Raw genomic sequence first — 23,979 nt, forward strand, 5'->3', positions numbered from 1 at the left:
TCTAGTCAATTTCCAAACCCCCAATTCATGTAAAACACATAACTAAACCCATTCTAATCCTATTATACTCACTTTCCATTAATTCTCTCTCAAGAAAATCCTAGAACCTCAAAACACAACCTCCAAAAAATCAAATTTCCTCCATTCTTTTTCCAAGATAGCTCAAAATTAAGGATCCCCAATTCAAGAACTTCAAGAGTTCATCTTCAAAAGCACAAACAGGAATTCAAGGTCAAGCTTTTTATTCAGTTTTATCAATGAAGGTATGTGGGATTTACGAATAAGGATACTCTTTCATCCTTGTGCCCAAAACTAGTTTTAATTACAAATTTACATGATTTTGTATGAATATACATGAGTTTCAATTTAGGGTTCATACTCAAATATTGTTAATTGCAAGATTATGAGAATTCAAGTGATTTAGATGTTGAATTGCATGTCTACAATTGTATTTTTCAAATGTATTGCAGTAATTTCCAGATTCAGAATTGAATTATCAATATTTTCATTATTTAGCATGAAATTTAATGTTTTGATGTGAAATAGATGCATGGGTTATTAGCCCTAGTTTGAATGTTGTTATTTCAAGAAGATTGTCCTTTTAAGCATTCTATTGCCTTTTATATTCAGATTTTGAAAAAAGATTTGATCTTTTGATCTCAGTTTAGATATGAAATCCACCTTACAGATTTAGCTATAGTTTACAATAAATAGATTTACAAGAGGTTTTCATTGTAAGCCCTTATATTAGTTTTTAAAAGTGGTTTCCTACAGAATGACCATACAGATTAAAGGGAGTGTATTTAGCACCGAGTAGGTTATGTTTACATGCCCCAGAACTATGAGCCAACGTAGGCTCAAATTATCTGATTATTCCCATTTCTTTATGGATGACAGATACAAATGTGATCACTTAGATTAGGTTATACTCATTGGCAAGAGTATGACGCCTCTCCCCAATGTGAGGTTTTCCCATAAGGAAACTAGACGTTGGACTCCATGGTAGCTAACATGGTTTATGTCAGTTAGAAGAACTTCCCTAACAGTAAAGACTTTTAGAATAGTTTTTAAAGTATTTTGCCTCCTAGTAAAACCTTACAGAAGTAGAATAATCTTAACAGAACAGCTTTTAGAAGCTAAGTGTAAAGGCTCATAGTTTTACTCAGACATTTGCTTTATATAATCCTTTAGTCATAGATTTCAGCTTTCAGATTTTAGATATAGAAGTGAGTCCTTTCTACACTTAGACAGTATATTTTAAAGACAGAATACAAGCTCAGATTTTAGAATAAAATGTTATGACTCACTAGATTTGTACAGTGTGTTTTGCTATGCATAATTACAGATTTCAGCTTTCAGTTACTCAAGCTTATGTGAGTCGTTTACATTTAGCATGCATTCTTTGCAAATTGATAAAGTTGTTGATTTAATGTTTTACTTATGCATTCACCCTCATATACTTAATATATTCTCAAAGTACTAATCCACATACATGTCTATGTGATACATTGTATCATAATGTAGGTTCAGGTGCTCAGTTTCTACAGTGTGAGTGATTTTGAGCATCTCCATCTACATCTCGATAGTTGGTGAGTCCTCATTGTTAGGGGACCCAGTATTCGGTTTTTAGCTTATTAGTTTAGATGATTCAGTATTTTCAGATAGTTTGAGTCAGCTGGGGGTTTGTCCCAGTAACTCTCTAGTTATTAATAGTAGAGGCTTGTCAGACTACTAGATGTGATTCAGATTTTCAGTATTTACTTATCAAACTTGTGAGTTTAATGTTTCTCAATCATTATTTTCAGATAGTTTCAGCTTAGTTCATACAGAATTCTGCATTTTGGTTTGATTATATATTTTTATTTCCTCTAATTCAAGTTTTAGACTGAGTAGAATGCAGACAGTGTTAGCTTAAGGATACTCATAGTCTTGAGCACTGTGTGATGTCTCGGGGCCCATTTTTGGGGTGTTAAAAACTTGGTATTAGAGACTAAGGTTTATAAGAGTCCTAGGGAGTCAGACAAGTTGCGTTACGTAGAGTATTGATCATGGGTGTGAAGCGCACCACATTTATGAGAAAGAGGCTACGAGATTTTTTTAGGAAATCATCTCTTTCTTTTATGATCTATTGTGCTTACAGTATCTCTATCTGCTTTTAACTTATGCTCTTACGTGATAGTTGAATATGCCTCCTCCTCGAGCTAACACCTGTAGAAATGATAACCAGTCACCCCAGCTTGCTGACCCTCATAATGAGAACATATCCCATGCTAAATTTTGGGCTACCTTTCAGGCATTGGCCCAGGCGGTGACTGAAAATGTTCAAGGAAACCATTAGGTTGTAGTCCCACTTCAGCAGAATAAGGATTTAGCAGCAACCAAAATTAGAGACTTCATGAGAATGAATCTACCAGAGTTTTTTGGGTCAAAAGTAGGCAAGGACCTGCAGCTTTACTGAGATGAGGTGAGGAAGATCACCCAAGTTATGTATTTTTCTGAGGAGGAGAGTATAGAGTTGGCATCCTATAGTTTGAAGGATGTAGCATATGATTGGGTAGTTACGTGGAAGAATGGTAGAGGTGAGAATTTAGCTCCTATGAGTTGGCAAGTATTTTGGGATGTATTTCTAGACATGTTCTTTCCATGTGAAATAAGAGAAGCTAGGATAGAAGAGTTTATAAACTAGAGGCAGGGCTCGATGATAGTGAAGGAGTATTACCTTAAGTTCAATCAGGTGTCTAAGTATGCCCTTAATACGATGGTTGATCCTAGGGAAAGTATGAGTACGTTTGTTACTGGAGTATCTGGTTTGGTAGTCAAAGAGTGTAGGACTTTTATGTTTATTGAAGACATAGATCTTCCTAGATTGATAATTCATGCCCAGCAGATTAAGGCAAAAAATTTAAGGGGAAGAGAGAGGGGAAATAAGAAGGCTAGAATCGGTCAGTTTGAGTATAGCCAGACTAGATTTGGAGGGAAAAATCATTCACAGTTTTAGAATTGTTCATCTATGATAGCGCCATCTTCAGCTAGTGCTCCCTCTCCCAGAGCTAGGCAGGAGTAGTAGGGTAACACTTCTATGTCCAAATCTCAAAATAGTATGAGTGGAAGGCCTAATTATCCTTCATGTACTAAGTGTGATAAGAATCATCTTGGTGACTGCTTGATTGGACAGAAAGGTTGTTATGGTTGTGGTAAGTCTGGACATAAAATCAAAGAGTGTTTGCATGCTAAGTAAGGAAATAGGGATGCTCGTCCCTAAACCCAGGCTACTAATGCACCAGCTCCTCTAGGTCACCCAATTCCTCCTCAGGGTACATCATTCAGTACCGGTGGCATTCAGTGCCAGAATTGGTTTTATGCTCTACCATGCTATCATGAGCAGGAGGATTTGCCATATGTTGTTACTAGTATGCTACATGTCTTTCATCATGATGTTTATGTGTTGTTAGACCCCGGGTTAAGTTTCTCTTATGTGAGCCTACTAGTTGCAGTAAATGTTGGAATGGGTCCTGAAAAGATCCTTGAGCCCTTCTTAGTTTCTACCCCAGTGGGTGAGCCAGTTGTTGTCAAATAGATCTATAGAAAGTGTCCTATCACTATCCTTCATAAAATTATGTTAGCCGACCTAATAGAGTTAGATATGGTCGACTTTGACCTTATTCTTAGCATGGATTGGCTCTATTCCTATTATGCATCCATAGATTTTCGCACCCGAATGGTGAAGTTTCAATTTCCTGATGAGCTAGTTTTTTAGTGGGAAGAAAATTCAGTGTCTCCCAAAAGTCATTTCATATCCTATCTTAAAGCCAGAAAGTTGATCTCAAAAAGATGTATCTATCATTTAGTTTGAGTCAAAGACACTAAGTCTGAGACTCTAATAGTCCAGTTAGTCCGTGTATTCAATGAGTTTCCTGATATTTTTCCTAAAGATTTGCCAGGGATACCTCCCGATAGGGAAATAGAATTCGGCATTGACCTTCTCCCAGATACTCAGCTTATTTTTATTCCTCCATATTGTATGGCTCCCACTGAGCTTAAAGATTTAAAAAGGCAGCTTAAAGATCTTTTAGATAAAGGTTTCATTAGGCCCAGTGTTTCTTCATAGGGCGTTCCCGTCCTATTCGTGCAAAAGAAGTATGGTTCTTTGCAAATGTGCATTGACTATCGTCGGCTAAATAAAGTCACAGTCAAAAATAAATATCCTTTTCCTAGAATTGATGACTTATTTGACCAACTCCAAGGTGCAAGTTACTTCTTAAAGATAGACCTTAGATCCGGCTATCATCAGCTTATAGTAAGGGAGTGTGATATTCCAAAAACAGATTTCAGAACCCGTTATGGTCATTTTGAGTTTCTAGTCATGTCCTTCGAGCTAACAAATTCCCCAACAACCTTGATGGACTTGATGAACAGAGTGTTCAAATATTATCTAGACATGTCTGTCATAGTCTTTATAGATGTTATTATTTTCTATTCTCGTAGTGAGGATGACCATTCAGACCATCTTAGAATTGTGTTGCAAACTCTTAGAGATCACCAGTTGTTTTCCAAATTTAGTAAATGCAAATTTTGGCTAAGGTAAGTAGCTTTCCTCAGTCATATTATTTCCAGCAAGGGTATTAGAGTTGATCCTCAAAAGACTAAAGCAGTAAGAAATTGGCCTAGACCTTTAGGTTTAGCTGGCTATTATAGATGTTTTGTTGAGGGTTTCTCTTCTATTGCATCCCCTATGTCTAGATTGACTCAGAAAAAAGTTAAGTTTCAATGGTCAGATTCCTGTAAGAAGAGTTTTCAGGATTCGAAGACTCGACTCACTTCAGCCCCAATTTTAGCACTACCTAATGGTACAAATAGATTTGTTATTTATTGTGATGCCTATAGAATTGATCTGGGTTGTGTTTTGACGCAGAGAGGTAAGGTTATAGCCTATGCCTTTAGACAGCTTAAGCCTCACAAAAAGAATTACCCTACCCATGATCTTGAATTAGTTGTAATTGTGTTTGGCTTTAAAATCTGGAGGCACTATCTTTATGGGGTGCATGTTGATGTGTTTAGGATTCACAAAAGCATGCAATATGTGTTTACCCAGAGGGAGTTAAATCTTCATCAAAAAATATGGTTAGAATTGCTGAAGGATTATGAAATGAGTGTGTTATATCATTCGGGCAAGGCCAATATAATGGCAGATGCCCTTAGTAGATTGTCTATAGGTTGTGTTTCTCATGTGGAAAATGATAAGAGGGAGTTAGTTTGAGAAGTTCATAGATTAGGTAGATTAGGTGTGAGGTTGGTTGACTCAACTGAAGGGAATGTTTGGGTTCAGAGTAGATCTGAATCTTCTCTAGTTTTGGAAGTGAAAGAAAAATAGGATAAGGATTCTAGTTTGGTTAAACTGAAGGGTTCAGTTAAAGACCAAAAGGTAGAGGTTTTCTCCCAAGAGGGAAATGGTGTGTTGAGATACCAGAGTAGATTGTGTATGCTATGTGTTGATGATTTGAGGAAATGGATTATGGTGGAAGCGCATGGTGCGTGTTATTCCACTCATCCAGAAGCCACCAAGATGTACCACGACTTGTGGGAAATCTATTAGTGGAGTGGTATGAAGAGAGATATAGAAGAGTTTATAGCCAAGTGTGCAACTTGTCAACAGGTTAAGGTTGAGCACCAAAACCTGGTGGTACATTATAGGAGTTTGGTATTCCCACTTAGAAGTGGGAAGAGGTGAATATGGACTTTGTGACTGGATTACCCCATTCACGCCGTCAGTATGATTTGATTTTGATTATTGTAGGCAGATTGACCAAATCATCTCATTTCTTGCCAGTACATACGTCCTACACAGTTGAAAATTATGCTAAGCTGTATATCAGAGAGTTAATTAGATTGCGAGTTCCTTTGTCCATCATTTCAGATAAGGATACTCAGTTTACTTCTCAGTTTTGGAAAGCCTTTTAGAAGGGTCTTGGTACCCAAGTTCATCTCAGTTTATCTTTTTATCTACAGACAGATGGTCAGGCAGAGAGGACCATTCATACCTTAAAGGATATGTTGAGGGCATATGTTCTTAATTTCAAAAGCTAGCCATTATTTAGTTTGCCTATAATAACAGTTACCATGCTAGTATTCAGATGACTCCATTTGAGGCTCTTTATGGGAGGATATGTAGATCACAATTTGGTTTGTTTGAAGTGGGTAAGTCCGCCTTGATTAGGCCAGATATGGTGTTTGAAGCCATGGAGAAAGTTTAGTTGATTCTAGAGAGATTGAAAGTAGTTCAGAGTCGTCAGAAATCTTATGCAGGCGTAAGAAGAAGAGATCTTGAGTTTGAGGTTGATGACCTTTTTTATTTAAAAATTTCACCCATAAAGAGGGTGAAGAGATTTGTCAAAAAGGGAAAGCTTAGTCCCCGATATGTAGGCCCCTAGAAAATTTTGAGTCGTATAGGAAAGGTAGCATATGAGCTTGATCTACCCTTAGATTTGTCCTCAGTTTATCCAGTGTTCCATGTGTCCTTATTGAAGAAGTGCATGGACAATTCAGCTATTATAGTCCCTCTAGAAAGTACACATATCAGAATAGACTTTCAGATGAAGAACTTCCAGTAGATATTCTTGATCATCAGATCCGTAGACTAAGGAACAAAGAAGTTCCCTTGGTAAAGGTTCTGTGGAGAAATCAGTCTATTAAGGGTGCTACTTGGGAAGCAGAAGCAGATATGCGAACCAAGTATCCTCATCTCTTCTCCATGAACTTAGATTCAGCCGAAGGTAACAGTCTTCCTAAATTCAGTTCATTTCTAGTCTCAGATTCAGCTATATAGATATCTTCATAAAAATTTATGCACTCACATATAAGATCAGTCGCTTAGTATGTTTTATATTCATTTATGCAGTTTTTTTCAGTTGTGTATGTCAGTATATAGCCTTAGTTCCTCAGTACTTTCAGTTTAACTAGCCACATTCGAGGATGAATGTTCCCAAAGGGGAGATAATGTAATATATACCTCGTACTTTTTCCTAGCTTAGTTTTGCTTCTAGAGTGTCAAGGGTTAGCTTTGAAAATGAATAACCTTTGATACCCATATATTTTTCCAGGTCTAGATCCTCTAATGTGTAAAAAATTGAATTAGCTTTCCAACAATACCAATTTCGCCTAAATTCGATACTCGGTTGAGAAGTTATGACACTTTTAGTGAAGACAATGACTCAAAATGAGCAACACTGCATCGTAGTGACATGAATAATGACACTTGTCCGATTTCCAGTGGACCACCGCGATTGTCCCGCATCGCAGTGAAGTCGCAGTTCCCGTTTGTCAATTTCCAGGGCATCGCGGTGATGGCCTAAATGTCATTTGTCAATTTTCAGTGGCTTACTGTTGTATCCCAGAGTCGCGATAAAGTTCCAGTTCGCATTTGTCAAAATCCAGTGAGCAACAAAGATAGTGGTTCATCGCGGTGGGTGGCCAAATTGAGATTTTCAGCTTTTAAGTTAAATTTTAAAAGGGCGATCTAGTCAATTCCCACGCCCCCAATTCGTGTAAAACACAAAATTAAACCCATTCTAAGCCTATTATGCTCACTTTTCATCAATTCTCTCTCAAGAAAACCCTAGAACCTCAAAACTTAACCTCTAAGAAATCAAATTTGCTCCATTCTCTTTTCAAGATAGCTCAAAATTAAGGATCCCCAATTCAAGAACTTCAAGAGGTCATCTTCAAAAGGACAAACAGGAATTCAAGATCAAGCTTTTTATTCAATTTCATCAATTAAGGTATTTGGGGTTTATGAACAAGGATACTCTTTCATTCTTGTGCCCAAAACTAGTTTTAATTACAAATTGACATGATTTTGTATGAATATACATGAGTTTCAATTTAGGGTTCAGACCCAAATATTGTTAATTACAAGATTATGAGAATTCAAGTGATTTAGATGTTAAATTGCATGTCTAGAATTGTATTTTTCATACGTTGCAGTAATTTCCAAATTTAGCATTGAATTATCAATATTTTCATTATTTAGCATGAATTTTATAATATTTTGATATGAAATAGATGCATGTTATTATCCCTAGTTTGAATGTTGTTATTTCAAGAAGATTATGCTTTTAAGCATCCCATGACCTGCTATATTTAGATTTTGAACAAAGATTTGATCTTTTGATCTCAGTTTAGATATGGAATCCACTTTACAGAAATAGCTACAATTACAGTAAACAAATTTACAAGAGGTTTTCACTGTAAACCCTTATATTATTTTTTAAAAGTGGATTTCCTATAGAATGAGCATACTGATTAAAGAGAGTAGTATTTAGCACTGAGTTGGGTATGTTTACATTCCCCAAAACTATAAGCCAACATAGGTTCAGATTATCTGATTATTCCCATTTCTTTATGGATGACAGACACAGATGTGATTACTTAGATTAGGTTATACTCCTTGGCAAGATTTTGACACCTCTCCCCAACGTGTGGTTTTTCCATAAGGGAACTAGACGTTGGACTCCATAGTACCTCACATTGTTTATGTCGGTTAGAAGAACCTCCCTAATAGTAAATACTTTCAGAATAGTTTTTAAAGTATTTCCCCTACTAGTAAAATATTACAAAAGTAGAATAATCTTAACAGAACATCTTTTAGAAGCTAAGTGTAGAGGCTCACAGTTTTACTCAGACATTTGCTTTATATAAGCCTTTAGTCACAGATTTCAGCTTTCAGATTTCAGATATATAAATGAGTCCTTTCTACAATTAGATAGTATGTTTTAAAGACAGAATACAAGCTCAGCTTTTAGAACTAAATGTTATGACTCGCTAGATTTGTACAGTATGTTTTGCTACGCAATAGTTCAGATTTCAGCTTTCAGTTACTCAAGCTTATGTGAGTAATTTATATTTAGCATACATTTTCTTCAAATTGATAAAGTTGTTGATATAATGTTTTACTTATGCATTCACCCCCATATACTCAGTACATTCTCAACGTACTGATCCACATATACGTCTATGTGCTACATTGTCTCATAATATAGGTTCAGGTGCTCAGTTTCCGCAAGGTGAGTGATTTCGAGCATCTCCATCTATATCCCGACAGTTGGGGAGTCCTCATAGTTTGGGGACCTAGTATTCAATTTTCAGCTTATTAGTTTAGATGATTCAGTATTTTCAGATAGTTCGAGTAAGCTGGGGGTTTGTCCCAGTGACTCTCTAGTTATTTGTAGTAGAGGTTTGTCAGACTGCTAGATGTGATTCAGATTTTCAGTATTTACTTATCAAACTCGTGACTTTAGTTTTTCTCAGACATTATGTTCAGACAGTTTCAGCTTAGCTCATACAGAATTTTGTATTTTGGTTTGATTATATATCTTTATTTCCTGTAATTCAAGTTTCAGACTTAGTAGAATGCAAAGAGGGTTAGCTTAAGGCTACTCGTAGTCTTGATCATTGTGTGACAACTCGGGACCTATTTTTGGGGTGTTACAAATACATTTCTTGATTTCTTCATTCCACTCTAATTCAGTTTCTAAGATAAACTAGAACATTGTTGTGCCTCTACGCACACGTAAGTGTACGTGATCGTACAAGTAGTATAAAGACTTAGACAATCAGATATCATTCCCACGAGGATCAATAAATTAGAAATTTATTAAATCTTTAGTTTAAACTATTGGGTATTACGTTCTTGAAAGTATCAAGATTATTTTGATTTTGTCAATAAAATGTAAATTGTTAAACAAGAAATAATTAGTGACGACTAGAGCAAAGAAAGCAACGGTTGTAATCAATAATGAGGATGATTCCAGGGTTGAGGTATTTCGAACAATCATACAATTAGCTATTCTTATCACAGTCTAATTGGTTATCAGGTTAATGATTCTTAAGTTTTATGCAACTATCTTAGTCTCCCGACCTCAAATCTTTTATCTATTGAATATTGTAGCTACAACTCCCGCAGAGATACAACAATTCTTTTAGATTCATAAAGTTTTCTTCTTGCAATTGAGCCAAGCAAGGCTTCTAGGTAAATCCCTATCTTAGATGCTAATTAAAATGTCTTATTTCATAAAAGAATAAGAACCTTGCTCCCTAATTTCTTTGTTCTATCCTACGATTCTCCTCCTGGATGCACATAGAAATATAGATTTATTCTAATGGTGTCCAATCATTAAAATAGTAAGCTCAAGAAATTAAGAACAACCCAGATGATAATCCAAAAAGAAACTATGAATAAGAGTATCAAAGAGTAATCATGTTTTTAGCCTCAGCCCCAGAAATAGGGTGCTTAGCTACTCATGTTTGAATTCATCATCCAAAATAAGTAATTAATCATACCCAAAACAAGTCTTGAATTAAAAAAATTGAAAAGAATGTCTAAGAACCCTAAAAGAGAGAAATTTTTACTTTTCAGCCGCTGCTATCTTTTCCAAAAAGTCCCCCAAAATTATATTGGATTTTCCTTTTATAGCCGAGACAAAACACTTAAAATCTTCCCAATTTTTCCACACGGCGCGTCATGCCATGCCTTCAATTGCTATTTTCCATAAAAATCTAGGAAATCGCGGAGCTTAAGTATTCTTTGAAATTTGTAAAATGTACCCTTACCGCAATGCGTCACTATGGCGGTGATCCATTGGATTTGGACAATTGTGAAATATCCATCCTCCGCAATGCGCTAAACTTCCGGGTCGCATAATTTGATAAGTAGAACTGCTCTGCGATGCGGTGGTTTTACGGACCTATACTATAAAGTGCCAAGTGAGAATTTACACCTCTCCACATTGCGTTAATTTTTCAAACCTTCACTAGAATTTGATCATTTCTATTTTGTTGGTCAGCGCGATGCGGAGTGTCTTCAAATGAGGATTCCTACTTTCCAGCTTCCTTTTTTAGCTTTATTTCACTCCCTTGTATTCCTTCAATCCTTCCATATCATCATTGTATCCAAATGCGAACAATTCTTCATGATTTTTAGCCTGAAAGTACTAATCATATCCATTAGGCATGAAACGAAATAAAAGCTTAATTATACTTAAGAATTCATACAAAAGTTCTTGAACTAAGTCTAAATCTGGGTGCATATTGGTGCTTTGAGCATATAAATATGCCCAAGATCACCACCCCACACTTAAAACCTTGTTCGTCCTTGAACACTTTAATTCAAAAGTACAATTACTTCCTCTTTCCATCACAATCTCAAAGTTATGTCGCAATGGGCACTTACACTTTGCAATAGTTTATTCTTACACCATTATGTCAAAACAATTTTAGCATATGAAGCAATTTAGTACAAGTTTCTCTATCTCGATAATGAATTTCTAATATGTTAGCAAACTCAATCAAAGAAACACAATAAGTAATCTGGCTTTCATCCGTATGTATCCTCACTCAAGAAAATTTCCCCATATTAACTCACGCTGATATCTATGCAAAAATAGGGGAATATCAACATCAAATCACTCGCTCTCAACAAAGAATTCATACATGCTAGTGAACGAACCATAAGCTTGCCCTTAGTGTACTACTCCACTAATAGTCGGATGTTTAGGTAAAGGATCAACTAGGTCTTTTTCGGGTTGTAACAAAGGCTTGGGGACAGGTAGGTACTATTTGAGGAAATAGTGACTATTACTCCTAAGCGTTTTAGTAAAAGAATTATCAATTAAATCTGTTCTCCAACACCAATTTATCCTTCTATTTTCTCCCCATTCTTTCATTTTTCAAATCCTCTTTCAATTAGCTTATTTACTCAAACCGGGTTGGGAGTATTTGTTATTCCTTCCACATACTTCTCTTTTTTCGTACCTATTTTATGTTACCACCCCTATTACAGCCACCCTTAACTTAAGCAAAAATCTTTCGTTAAGGTGCACATTATCCAACTGGACCAGGGCCAAAACAGGTTCATTGTAATATTTTTGTTTACTAACTCCCAATTTCACCCAGCATCTTTAAACATCAATAACAACTACTTTAGGGGCATTAAATTTTACCTTTTCCTCCTCCTCTTTTACGCTCTTAATCTCCTCTAAGTTTTATTTTAAAACACTCAGGAGCTTATTTGGATCAAATTAAAATTTATCGAAGAAAGAATAGGGTTACATAACAAGCTACCAAAGAAAAAGGCTAAAGACTCAACGGGGCCAACTAAGACTATGCACCAAGGTAGGTCTATTAAGGTTAGAAACACGGTTGTCAAAGAAATGCCTACATCACTTCCTACACCCAACACCTTTTATTTCGCTTTATAAGCACACCGGGTAAGTTTTAGTCATTTTTATTCATGTAGAATATACACAAATCCTCACACTCACAGTGCATGCACAGAATCAAACCAAGGTTCCCAATCATGTTCTTTATTGAATTCAAAATTAATCCAACACATCAAATTTTATTTATCGAGATTAAATCATCAGTACTTAAATCAAGACACTTTTATGCTTATTTATACTCAATTTAATTTCCATTACTGTGAAGATGACCCATTCCATAGACTCTTCTAAGATAGTGATTAGGTTCTCGTTTATTCTTTACTTCCTATGACCACCCCCCTTAAGATGGTTGCCATCCATCTATCATAGGGGATGGAAACTAACTATGACTATTTATTCCTAATTACCAAAAAGGGCAAAAGTAATTACTTGAAACTAAAACTTGCCAATGAGGGTAAGAGAAAAAGAAATAACCATAAAATAATACTTTAAACAGAAGCAACATATGATAAATGCCAAAAAGGGCAAATTGCAATCCACAAAGTTACTAACTATTATAGACCAGTATTCTGAATAGCTAGTACTCGCAAAATCAACAAAATGGAGAATAAAAAAGAACTATTCAACCAGCCAATTACATAAAAGAAAGAAGATGAAGTAGAATAAGAAACCACCACCCCATACTTAAATAAAGAACTGTCTCAGTGCTTCTAAATAAGCCTATGGTAGGTGACAGTATACTCCCTGATCACTCAAACGGAACTATGGCGGCCATATCCTTAGGAGTTTCATCCACATCATCACCATCATCATCAGCTCCCTCATCATCAGACTGGTCCTCTTCATCCGACTCCATGTTTGAATTCCTGTACCTTCATCGATTGGTATATCATCATCAACCGGCTCAACAAAATTTAGGCCAATATTTAACATCGTCCTGGCATGGTGCCTGAGTGGATAATCAAGCTCTACAGCATGGAGTTCATCTGGTGTAGCTGGTCTATCTCCCATCGTGGACAGCATCATCATAAGACCACACAGCCTGGCCAATACCTCATCAGTCCTCATTTGTCGCTCCATCATGGTTAAAATCGGGCCAGTTTCCCTAGATGTGCTCCGTGCAATAGTTATATCTACAAGGAGAGTAAGAACCTCGAGCTTATAATCCAGCTCCTCTTCATCAACCCAGTGCATTCTCAAAAATCTAGTAACCAAACCTCTAAACTCAAAACTATACCTCACCTGGGTACGCTCTTTCTTTATTGCAAAAAAAATCACATTACCCACATTTATCTCCACATCAGAACACATCAGGGCATAGATTAAACATACCTTATCCCAAGTAACCTCCTTCATATGCTTTCCTTGAATCAAGCATGAATAGATAATATGACCCCACACCCTTGATTTTTTGTTCATCTGAGCATAGGGGAAGGAAGAGTGCAAACCTGTAACATGATGCCTAGTCCAACGAGCTGAGGATCCCTGACCATACAACAGATGCCTGATATGCGTATACTAAGGAGAAATAATAAACTACCTCAAGAAATTTGGGTTTGCTTATGGTATACCCAACAAGTCATTAATATCAGCAGTAGTGAAATAAATTACTTTCCCGTGAACCTTCAGCAAATGATCAGGATGACTAGGGTCGCAATTGGCGTAAAATTCTATAACTAAGTGCAGATTGCACTCAGTCGGCTGATAAAAGATGAAATTCATGTTGATTGCCTCAATTCTTCGTACCATGAATGGACATTCTCTCGTGAGGGTAGCACGATCAATATACACCTCCGGGATATACTTTGCATCCGTATACTTGGAATACTATTGCTTCCCGTCCTTGCATATAGCTTTGAACCCAAACTTGCAAACCTGCCCCCTCTGAAGTGGTGGAGCCCTAGGTACCCTTGTCAGTTGACTTTCAGATGGTCTTCTCCTTTTTTCTCGCAGGTGCAGAAGGACCTACCTTTGCCTTGCCTTTGACTAGTTGTGGTTCCATAATTCCTGCAATACAGAAGATTTAACAAACCTTTGAGTATGTTAAATGTGGGACTAGCTAAATTGAGTGTGCATTACGGATGACTTTCCACCCCACACTTAGTTGTTAGCTAGAACACATGCCTCAAAATCCAAGGTACTTAGACTTTCCTTTGTTGACCTTATTATCACATTTAAAGACATTATATTGCTCTTCGGGACACTTCAGCCTTAGTCATTTTCTTAGCACACAACACTGTCTCATCTATTCCCATCTAATTACTCAATAAGGGACTATGAATGAGATCATGTTGCTACAGCATCACGTATTAAAGGAGTATTTTTATAGAATTCGACTAAATCAACTAATATCAGATAGGAAGGGTATATGCACAGAGGAAAGTAGGAGCATAATCCAGAATGAAATTAACCCCAACTTCTTAAACCTTATTGCTTCACATATCTTGCTACAATGCCCCTACATTCCTTGACCTTGCAACTAAAATTTGAAAAATAATTTCCCCAAATACCAATTGCATATAACCATTCTATTATCATCTGAACAACTCAGAATTATGAAAACTATATTAATACATCACAAAGATTTCAAGACAATATATCAAAGGCAATGCTAAAATTCACAACTACCATGATAGGGAAAAACAAGATTATGCCCCAAAATGCTAGCCAACATCATAAGACACAAATAGAAAAAAAGAAAGTAAATTTAAATCTTAAAACACATACCTCAAAGGTTGAGAGAGGGATAAAAATTTGGTGAAATTTGTAGAAGATTAGTAGGAGTGAAGTGAAAGAGGGTCGCACTTAAAAGGGAAAATAAGAGGGTTTAGGGTTTAGAAGGTATTTATAGAGGGGTGGGTCGGGTTAGGTTTAATTCAACATTTTATGTCCGATTTTAACACCCCCCATGATGTGGTAAGATCACGTAGATCTACTGGAGAATGCCAATTGCCATTTAACTATCCACCGCAATGCGTTAAATTTCACGTCAAGTCACTGTATCTTGACAATTTTCAATTTTATGAGTTATGTGATGCCCTGATATCGCGCCAGGCCATGGGAATTTGACAATTGTCAAATCGCACTTCTCCACATAACAATGGAAATCGTGGATCCTTACTAGAATTTTGACAATTGTCAATCTACCCAGTTCCACATCGCGCCATTCTTCAAAATTAGATTTCCTTGTGTAATTTTCACTCTTTTCTTACCTGAAAAGATCCCCACTTACACATATCATTTTGTAAACCTGATTGCTTTCTAAAATGTGGTAATCTTTTTATTTTCACTTTGAAAATCCCTGCAATCTCAAACAAAAACAACAAATATTGTAAGTAAAAGTGGGTTGCCTCCTACTAAGCGTCTTAGTTTTGGTCGTGGCACGACTCATCTTTTTGTATTTTTCTTTTCATTTTGATTTTACAAACTAAAAATTAAACTACCTATTAAAATACATCTACAGGTTGCCTCCCACATAGCGCCTTATTTTACATCGTGGTACGACTCAGCTCATTATCACTCATCAACAAAAGTGATAGATTCTGTGTATTTATCCAGATGATCCATCCAATAATACTTTACACGTTGTCCATTCACTAGGAACTTCTCCGTCTTCTCTTTATTCCACAACTCAATAGCTCTATGGGGTGTCATACGCACCACCTCAAAAGGCCAGACCATTTCGATCATAATTTACCTAGAAATAACTTAAATCGTGAATTAAACAACAACACAAGTTGTCCAGGTTCAAATTCCCTAGCTTGAATTTGCTTGTCATGCCATCTTTTCATCTTCTCCTTTTAGAGCTTGGCATTTTCGTAAGTATGGAGTCTAAACTCATCAAGATCATTTAGTTACAATAACCTTCTTTTGAAGGTGGGAATGGACCTATGAAATCGATCCCCCAAATATCAAAGACTTCGACTTCTAAATTATTATTGAGGGGCATCTCATGATGCCTAAATATGGTACCCACCCTTTGACATTGATCATAATTCTTTACAAAACCCACTACATCTCTAAACAAAGTAGGCCAAAAAAAACCTGATTGTAATACTTTTCTCGCAGTCTTCTTACCCCCATGATATCCACCATATGGAGATGAGTGGCAATCTTGTAACACCTTTGAAAATTCAGCCTCTGGGATACACCTACGAATGACTCCATGTGGACCCTGCTTGAAAAGGTATGGTTCATCCCAAATGTAAGCATGAGAATTATGGAGTAATTTTTTCCTTTATTGTGTGTTGGTCTCAGGAGGGTACACTTCACAAGCTATCAAGTTCACAATGTCAGCATACCATGGGAATTCAACTGCCTATAATGACAACAACGTCTCATCAGCAAACTCTTTCTTAATACTCAGAAATTCATCCACAATATGGTCTCGATCTTTCAACCGTGACAAGTGATCAGCAACTTGATTTTTAGTTCCCTTTCTATCTCGCGCCTCAAGATCAAATTCTTGAAGTAGAAGAATCCAACTAATCAGTCATGGCTTCGCATCCTTTTTGTTCATAAGATACTTTATGGAAGCGTGGTCAGCATGAATAATGACCTTTGTACCAACTAAGTAAGTTTGAAACTTGTCGAATGCATATACCACTGCCAACATCTCTTTCTCTGTAATCATGTAGTTAACTTGAGGATCATTTAGCACCTTCTAGCATAGTAGATCGATCAAAATACCTTTTTTTTGTAACCCAACATGTTGTAATGCCCCAGTTTTCTGAACCAGATCGCTACACGATGCCCATAATCTCGAGGGACAACAAGCTAACCCATGACTAATATCTGTACCTGTATACTGCAATATATGATGTAATAATGCAGAAAAACATAAACAATAGGCCATAAGGTTCAACTGCATAGAATATCAAACAAATCATAACATCCATATGGGGTAACAAATACCCAAAACAACTAAAATATGAATCAAATCTGAGCTAAATCTGAAAGCCTCTAAATACTGTTTGAGTAAGGAGTTGAAGGAACATGTCTCCAACTAACTCCGTCTAGCAAAACTGAACTAAAATAATAAATGAAATAAATAATATCATCCTCGAATAGATGAGAACTCACTGCAACTCTGCGACTGGAATGCTACTGCTACTACTGATCTAGAGCTCGTATCTATGAACCTATGGTATAACGTGAAAGAAAACACCATAGCACAAATACGTCAGTACAACTGGGAGTACTGAATATACGAGTGAGGTAGGCTAAATACAAAAGGGTTTACATGCATGAACTATGCTAACTGACTGACTGATATAAACGTAAGAGTGCAAACATGCATACATAGTAATTGAGATCGTGATTACGTGATATCTAGATCTAGACACTAATACTTGATCTACTGATATCTAGAATGACAAATACTGAAATTTTGATAACATAAATGACTGTGTTTGACAGTCCTGAATCTAATGGAACTATCTGTAATCCATTTTGTAATAGAATTAATTGTATCTGACAGTCTTGATAAACTGAAATCTGAAGAACTATCTGAGTTCTTTTACTGAGACTGGGACTAAAATTGTGGGAGGTAGTTGTTTGAACGACATGCCCCAATAACGTATATAGCTAAGTTGGGTCCAATCTCTCCCCTGACTGGAAGGGTGTCAATACCACACCACTAGTAAGGACAGCTATGAGTGACCCTTAGCTAGCAGGTACTCAAAATGAGAATGGTAGGAACCCTAAACTGGCGGATTAAGCCACCTCATCAACCTTAATCTAACAGTTTAAGATGTCTTAACCTACGTTGGCTACGTAGTTCTGGAACACAAGGATGATTACTAAGAATCACACCTTAAACTGGCAGGTGAGTTACCATCCTTGGGTTCACTCGGTGCTAACTTCTACTCCATCTGAAGATACTGAACGTGATTTAATTGATGGCACATGGACTAAGTAAATGAATTCCGTTGACTGATGGATTAGTGCTACTATTTGAGAATTAACTCAGATCATGAGATTTTTGAGGTTTCCTGAGTCACATGCTCGATGAGTTCTATAAATCATGGCTTGACTGAGATTATCATGATAAAATGACATGGCTCTAGGCACACAACTATATTTTTTGGGTACAAGTACCCCCAGGACTCGATGGAAGGAAACTGACACACATGACTGACTTGATCATAAGAGTAGAGTCCACAATTTACAATATCATAAGTAGGGGATTTCACACTAAGCATAGTTCTCAACATATTATACATGGAAGGGAAATTCATACAACATGTATATACTTGCTTAGCTTCAATATCATGGTTAATCCATATCACAACAACAACGCATATCACTCACATGGAATTCATGGGAAATCATAAAGCATAGAGCATGGACTTATCATTTAAGCTCTATTAAATCATGGGACATGAATTCTATCATCTAGGCATATTATCAAACACTTTTCATGCATTATTTTAGGTTTAAGTGTGTTCATTAATTTCACCATATTAAGCCACATAAGGATCATGAGTTTCAACTAACAAACACATATACTTCATGAAATCACCTTTAGATATCATCTTGAAACTTAAACAACAATCATCAACATGTGCATGCTCATATCACAACAAGACAATCACAAAATAATATTTAAAACATGGTTCTTGAGCTCTATGAACGAAACGGATCCATAGATGAACACTACGCATACTTGACTCAAGGTTCTTGATGTTTTTGGACTTGAAGGATTTGAAAATGGGGTTCACTGGATAAGAGTTGACGGCCTAGATGACGGTCCGTCAAAAATCTGACAGTTCATCAACTCGTCCGACAATCCTTATCCAGAATGTGGCCCTACTGCCTTGGCTATGACGGTCAAAGTGGCGGCCCGTCACTTGTTTGGCGGTCTGTCAACTTGGACGTCGCACCTGGGCATTTCGGTCAGCTCTAAGTAAAACATCCATAACTTCCTCGTCTGGTGTTGGATTTGGACAAAATTAGTATCGTTAGAATGCTAACTCAATTTCCCAAGTGATAGAAAGTAAAAATCTCAAAAATACCACGGGTACAAAAATAGATTTGTATTTCAAAGCAAGTACTAGCATCCTTGAGATAATTTCTAGCTAGGAATAAGTGCAGGTATTACAACTGCTCCAACTTCAATGTCACTAGCATCACACATCATCTCAAAAGGTAACTCCCAATCTGGTGCAATCAAGATAGGTGCTTCCGTTAACTTCTTCTTAAGCTTTTCAAAAGCTTCATGGCAACCAGCCCCGAACTTAAACTTGTCTTCTTTCTCTAACAATTTTCACATAGGGCTTGCAATCCTTGAGAAATCTAGAATGAATCGTCTATAGAACCCAGCACATCCCAGAAAGATCCGCACTCCTTTGACTGTGACTGGATGAGGTAACTTTTCAATCAATTCAACCTTTGCTTTGTCTACTTTGAGCCCTTTTCATGACACTTTATGGCCTAAGATAGTTCCTTCCTTAACCCTAAAGTGGTACTTTTCCCAATTCAACACCAAGTTTGTTTCTTCACATCAATCTAGGACTCTATTGAGGTTCTGCAAACACTTTTCAAATGAATTACCATACACAGAGAAATCATCCATGAATACCTACACAAATTCTTCCACCATGTCTGAAAATATCGCCATCATACATTTTTGAAATATAGCAGGTTCATTGCATAGGCCAAAGGGCATGCATCTGAACGCATATGTACCGTATGGATAAGTGAACATGGTCTTCTCTTGGTCTTTCGGTACTATGCTTATCTGACTATAGCCAGAGTACCCATCCAAAAAGTAATAATACTCTTGCCCTGCCAATTTATCTAGCATTTGGTCAATGAAGGGAATTGGATAGTGATCTTTACGAGTCACTTCATTCAACATTCGATAATCTATACATATTTACCAGCTGGTCACTGTACGTGTGGGAATCAACTCATTATCATCATTGGTCACTACTGTCATTCCTTCCTTCTTTGGTACACAGTGCACCGAACTCACCCATTTGCTATCAAAAATTGGGTAAACAATACCATTATCTAACCACTTGATCACTTCTTTCCTGACCACCTCCTTCATCATAGGATTCAACCTTCGTTATTGTTGCACTCTAGGTCTATAACCCTCTTCCATGTAAATATTATGCATGCAAAATACTGAATTAATTCCTGAAATATTAGACATCTGCCAGCCAATCACCTTTCTTCTTTTCTTGAGAACCGCTACAGCTTCCCTTACCGATATATCTGATAATCCTGCAGATAAAATAACAGGGAAGGTATCTTTATCAACAAGAAAAACATATTATAAATGAGGAGGATTAACCTTAAGCTCCAAGCTAGGAGCTTCTTCAACTGACAGTCTGGGTGAGGGACTAATTGGCCTATTTAAAGGCTCGAATGGCACTTTGTTTGTCTCACTTACGACCAAATTCATAACCTGGACCAATTATAATACTTCCACATCTCTATGCAGATCATAACCCATCAAAGCTCGCTCTAAGGGATCATTAGACAACAACTGCTAATCTGAAGCAAGATCAATAACCGATATAGAAGACAACTCCTCATATATGGCTGGCAGTTTCAATGCTTTGTACACATCAAAAATTTCTACTTTGTCATGCGCTTGCATTGTTATTTTTCCAGCTGCCATATCAATGAGTGATTGTCCTATTGCTAAGAAGGATCGTCCCAAAATAAATAGAACTGGATCAGCCTCAAAGTTAAGAATCACAAAATCCACTGAAAAGATTAAAGATCCCACTTGCACAAACACATCCTCAATAATACCATCTAGTCTATCAAGTGACCTATCCGCTAATTATAACACAATAGTCGTGGGTTTGGGACTCCCAAGACCCATATTTCGGTACCATGATGTGGGCATGATATTTATGCTAGCACCCAAGTCAGACAATCCACGTGCACAAATAATCTGACCAATGGTAATCTGCAAGGTAAAACTACCCAGATCCTTCAATTTTGTGGGCAAATTTATTTTGAATTTTAGACGTGCACTTTTGAGTAAGTGCAACTGTAGCATATTCAGTCAACCGATTCTTATTGGCAACAATATCCTTCAAGTATTTAGCATATTTTGGGACACTCTGCAGGATGTCAACAAGAGCAAGATTTACTTGAACCTGCTTCAAAAGATCTAGAAGTTTGGCTTTCTCTTGATGCTTCCTTGCCCTTTAAGAAAAGGGCAAGGGGATAGTCTTCTTCTGTATATGAATTTATTCACTTGCCTCTTTTTCCTTGACTTCAACTTCTACATTCTCTTTCAAACTGTCATTAGTAACTGCGGGATTTTCCTACTCTTGAACCGTCTCCTTAGTTTGCATCCCACTCCTTGTTGTAACCGCATTCACCTACTTTGGATTAACCTCTAAGTCGCTAGGAAATTCTTCTTGTGGTCTTGTATTCTGTGATTCTGTAATTTGACCTAACTGCAACTTTAGATTTCTAGTGAGCAATTATTGAATCTTCAACTCAGCAGCCAACTGTGCTTGTTGAGTCTTTATATCATCCGCAAACTATATTTGTTGAGCCATGAACTGCTTAATCAACTCCTTTATATTACTATTCTGAGCAATTGCCTGATTATTCTGAGCCGGCTATGGATTTGATTGCGCTGGTCCCTTATACTGATTTGTATTTTGTGCCTGATTTCCACCCTATGAGAAATTTGGATGGTTTCTTCAATTTGGATTATACGTACTTTCAAAATTCTGTTGACCCTAAAAATTTGCATTTCCTACATAGTTGATTGAATTTGGATTAACAGAACATGCATCTGCTTTATGCTCACCACATTCGCAAACTTCATGCCATAAATTTACCTGTTGAACTGTATTTGTTATAGTTGTTGGTTGTGTTGCACCCAACTTTAAATTTTTTAGCTGAGTAGTCATAGTATTCTGTATTACTGCAATCTGTGCTTGTAATGCAGTGAATTGATCCACCTCTAATACCCTTGCAACCTTCTTGGGAGTGTTTCTTAAGTCTGCATACCAATCAGGACTCCTTTGTGCGATTCGATTCAACAATGTATACAGTTCTTCATACATTTTCTCCAAAGCTTGGCTTCCTGCTACTGAATCCAAGAAAATCTTCTTATTAGACTCAAGGCCTTCTATAAATGTATGCACCAAGACATCATTCGATTGATGGTAATGAGGAAAATTTCTGAGCATGCCCTTGAATCTCTCCCAAGCTTGGTAGAGATTTTCTCCATCTTTCTATCTGAAACTCAATATCCCACTCCTCAATTGGGAATTCTTCTAGGATAGAAAGAATCGAATAACGAATTTCCAAGCACAATCTTTCCATGAAGTGATGGAGTATAGTGGTTTAGCATGTAACCACCTCTTTGCTTCCCCAATTATAAAAAGGGAAAGAGTGTCAATCTGACATAATCAGCATTCACATCTTTACGAATATATGTATCGCTTATTTCTAGGAAGATCTATAAGTGTTGTTGCGGATCCTCGTGTGAAAGTTCATGAAATTCCCCTGTAGATTTCAATAATTGCACCATATTTTATTTTAATTCCCACCGACCTCCTGGTTCAGGCTTTTAAATGTTGTTAGTCATATGGTTTGTAAGTGGGATTGCCACCTCACGAACAGGTCTTGCGGCTGGTTGAATAGGAACAACTAGAATAACAGGAGCTGGAACATTCCCAACATTTGGATCAGCAACAATTGGATCTCGTATTTCAGCCATCTGTCCCTGTTGAATGTAATATTGAGCTCTTCGCCTCTGATAAAAAATTAGTTCTGGTCCTGCAAAGGGCTCTACTAACTCTTTATCCCTAGCTAGTCCAATGTTCAGCTAAACCTGGAAAAATTCAGCCGCTAAGATCAAGTTGTTAAAACTTGAACTTATTATCAAAAACCAAAAATTAAGCAATTTACTAATTTTATTAGATCCCCGGCAACGGTACCAAAAACTTATTGCAACTCTACGCACACGCAAGTGCACGTGATCGTACAAGTAGTATAAAGACTTAGACAATCAGATATCATTCCCATGAGGATCAATAAACTAGAAATTTATTCAATCTTTAGTTTAAGACAATTGGGTATTAAGTACTTAAAAGTATCAAGATGATTTTGATTTTGTCAATAAAATGTAATTATTAAACAAGAAATAATTAGTGACGACTAGAGCAAAGCAAGCAACGATTGTAATCAATAATGAGGATAATTCCAGGGTTGAGGTATTTCGAACAATCATACAATTCTCTATTCTCATCACAGTCTAATTGATTATCAGGTTGATGATTCACAAGGTTTATGCAACGATGTTAGTCTCCGACCTCAAATCTGTTATCTATTGTATGTTGTAGCTACAACTTCCGTAGAGATACAATAATTCTTCTAGATTCATAAGTTGTCTTCTTGCAATTGAAGCAAGCAAGGCTTCTAGTTATATCCCTATCCTAGATGGTAATTTAAATCACTTATTTCATAAAAGAATAAGAACCTTGCTCCCTAATTTCTTTGTTCTATCTTACGATTCTTCTCCTGGATGCACATAGAAATATAGATTTATTCTAATGGTAGCTAATCATTAAAATAGTAAGCTCAAGAAAAGAACAACCCAGATGATAATTCAAAATGAAACTATGAATAAGAGTATCAAAGAGTAATCATGTTTTTAGCCTCAACCCCAGAAATAGGGTTCTTAGCTACTCATGTTTGAATTCATCATCCAAAATAAGTAATTAATCATACCCAAAACAAGTCTTGAAGGAAAGAAATTGAAAAGAATGTCTAAGAA

General features: G+C 36.7%; 1 non-coding gene across 1 annotated transcript; it reads left to right on the forward strand.

Annotated features, from left to right (window-relative positions):
• The first annotated feature begins 22,358 nt into the window (after positions 1-22,358).
• On the forward strand, positions 22,359-22,465 carry LOC124886779. Its single transcript, XR_007044189.1, has one exon. It is a non-coding gene; the product is annotated as a small nucleolar RNA R71 (small nucleolar RNA).
• Positions 22,466-23,979: the final 1,514 nt, after the last annotated feature.

Source organism: Capsicum annuum, chromosome 8 (assembly GCF_002878395.1).
Source record: "Capsicum annuum cultivar UCD-10X-F1 chromosome 8, UCD10Xv1.1, whole genome shotgun sequence".
NCBI classification, from domain to species: Eukaryota; Viridiplantae; Streptophyta; class Magnoliopsida; order Solanales; family Solanaceae; genus Capsicum; species Capsicum annuum.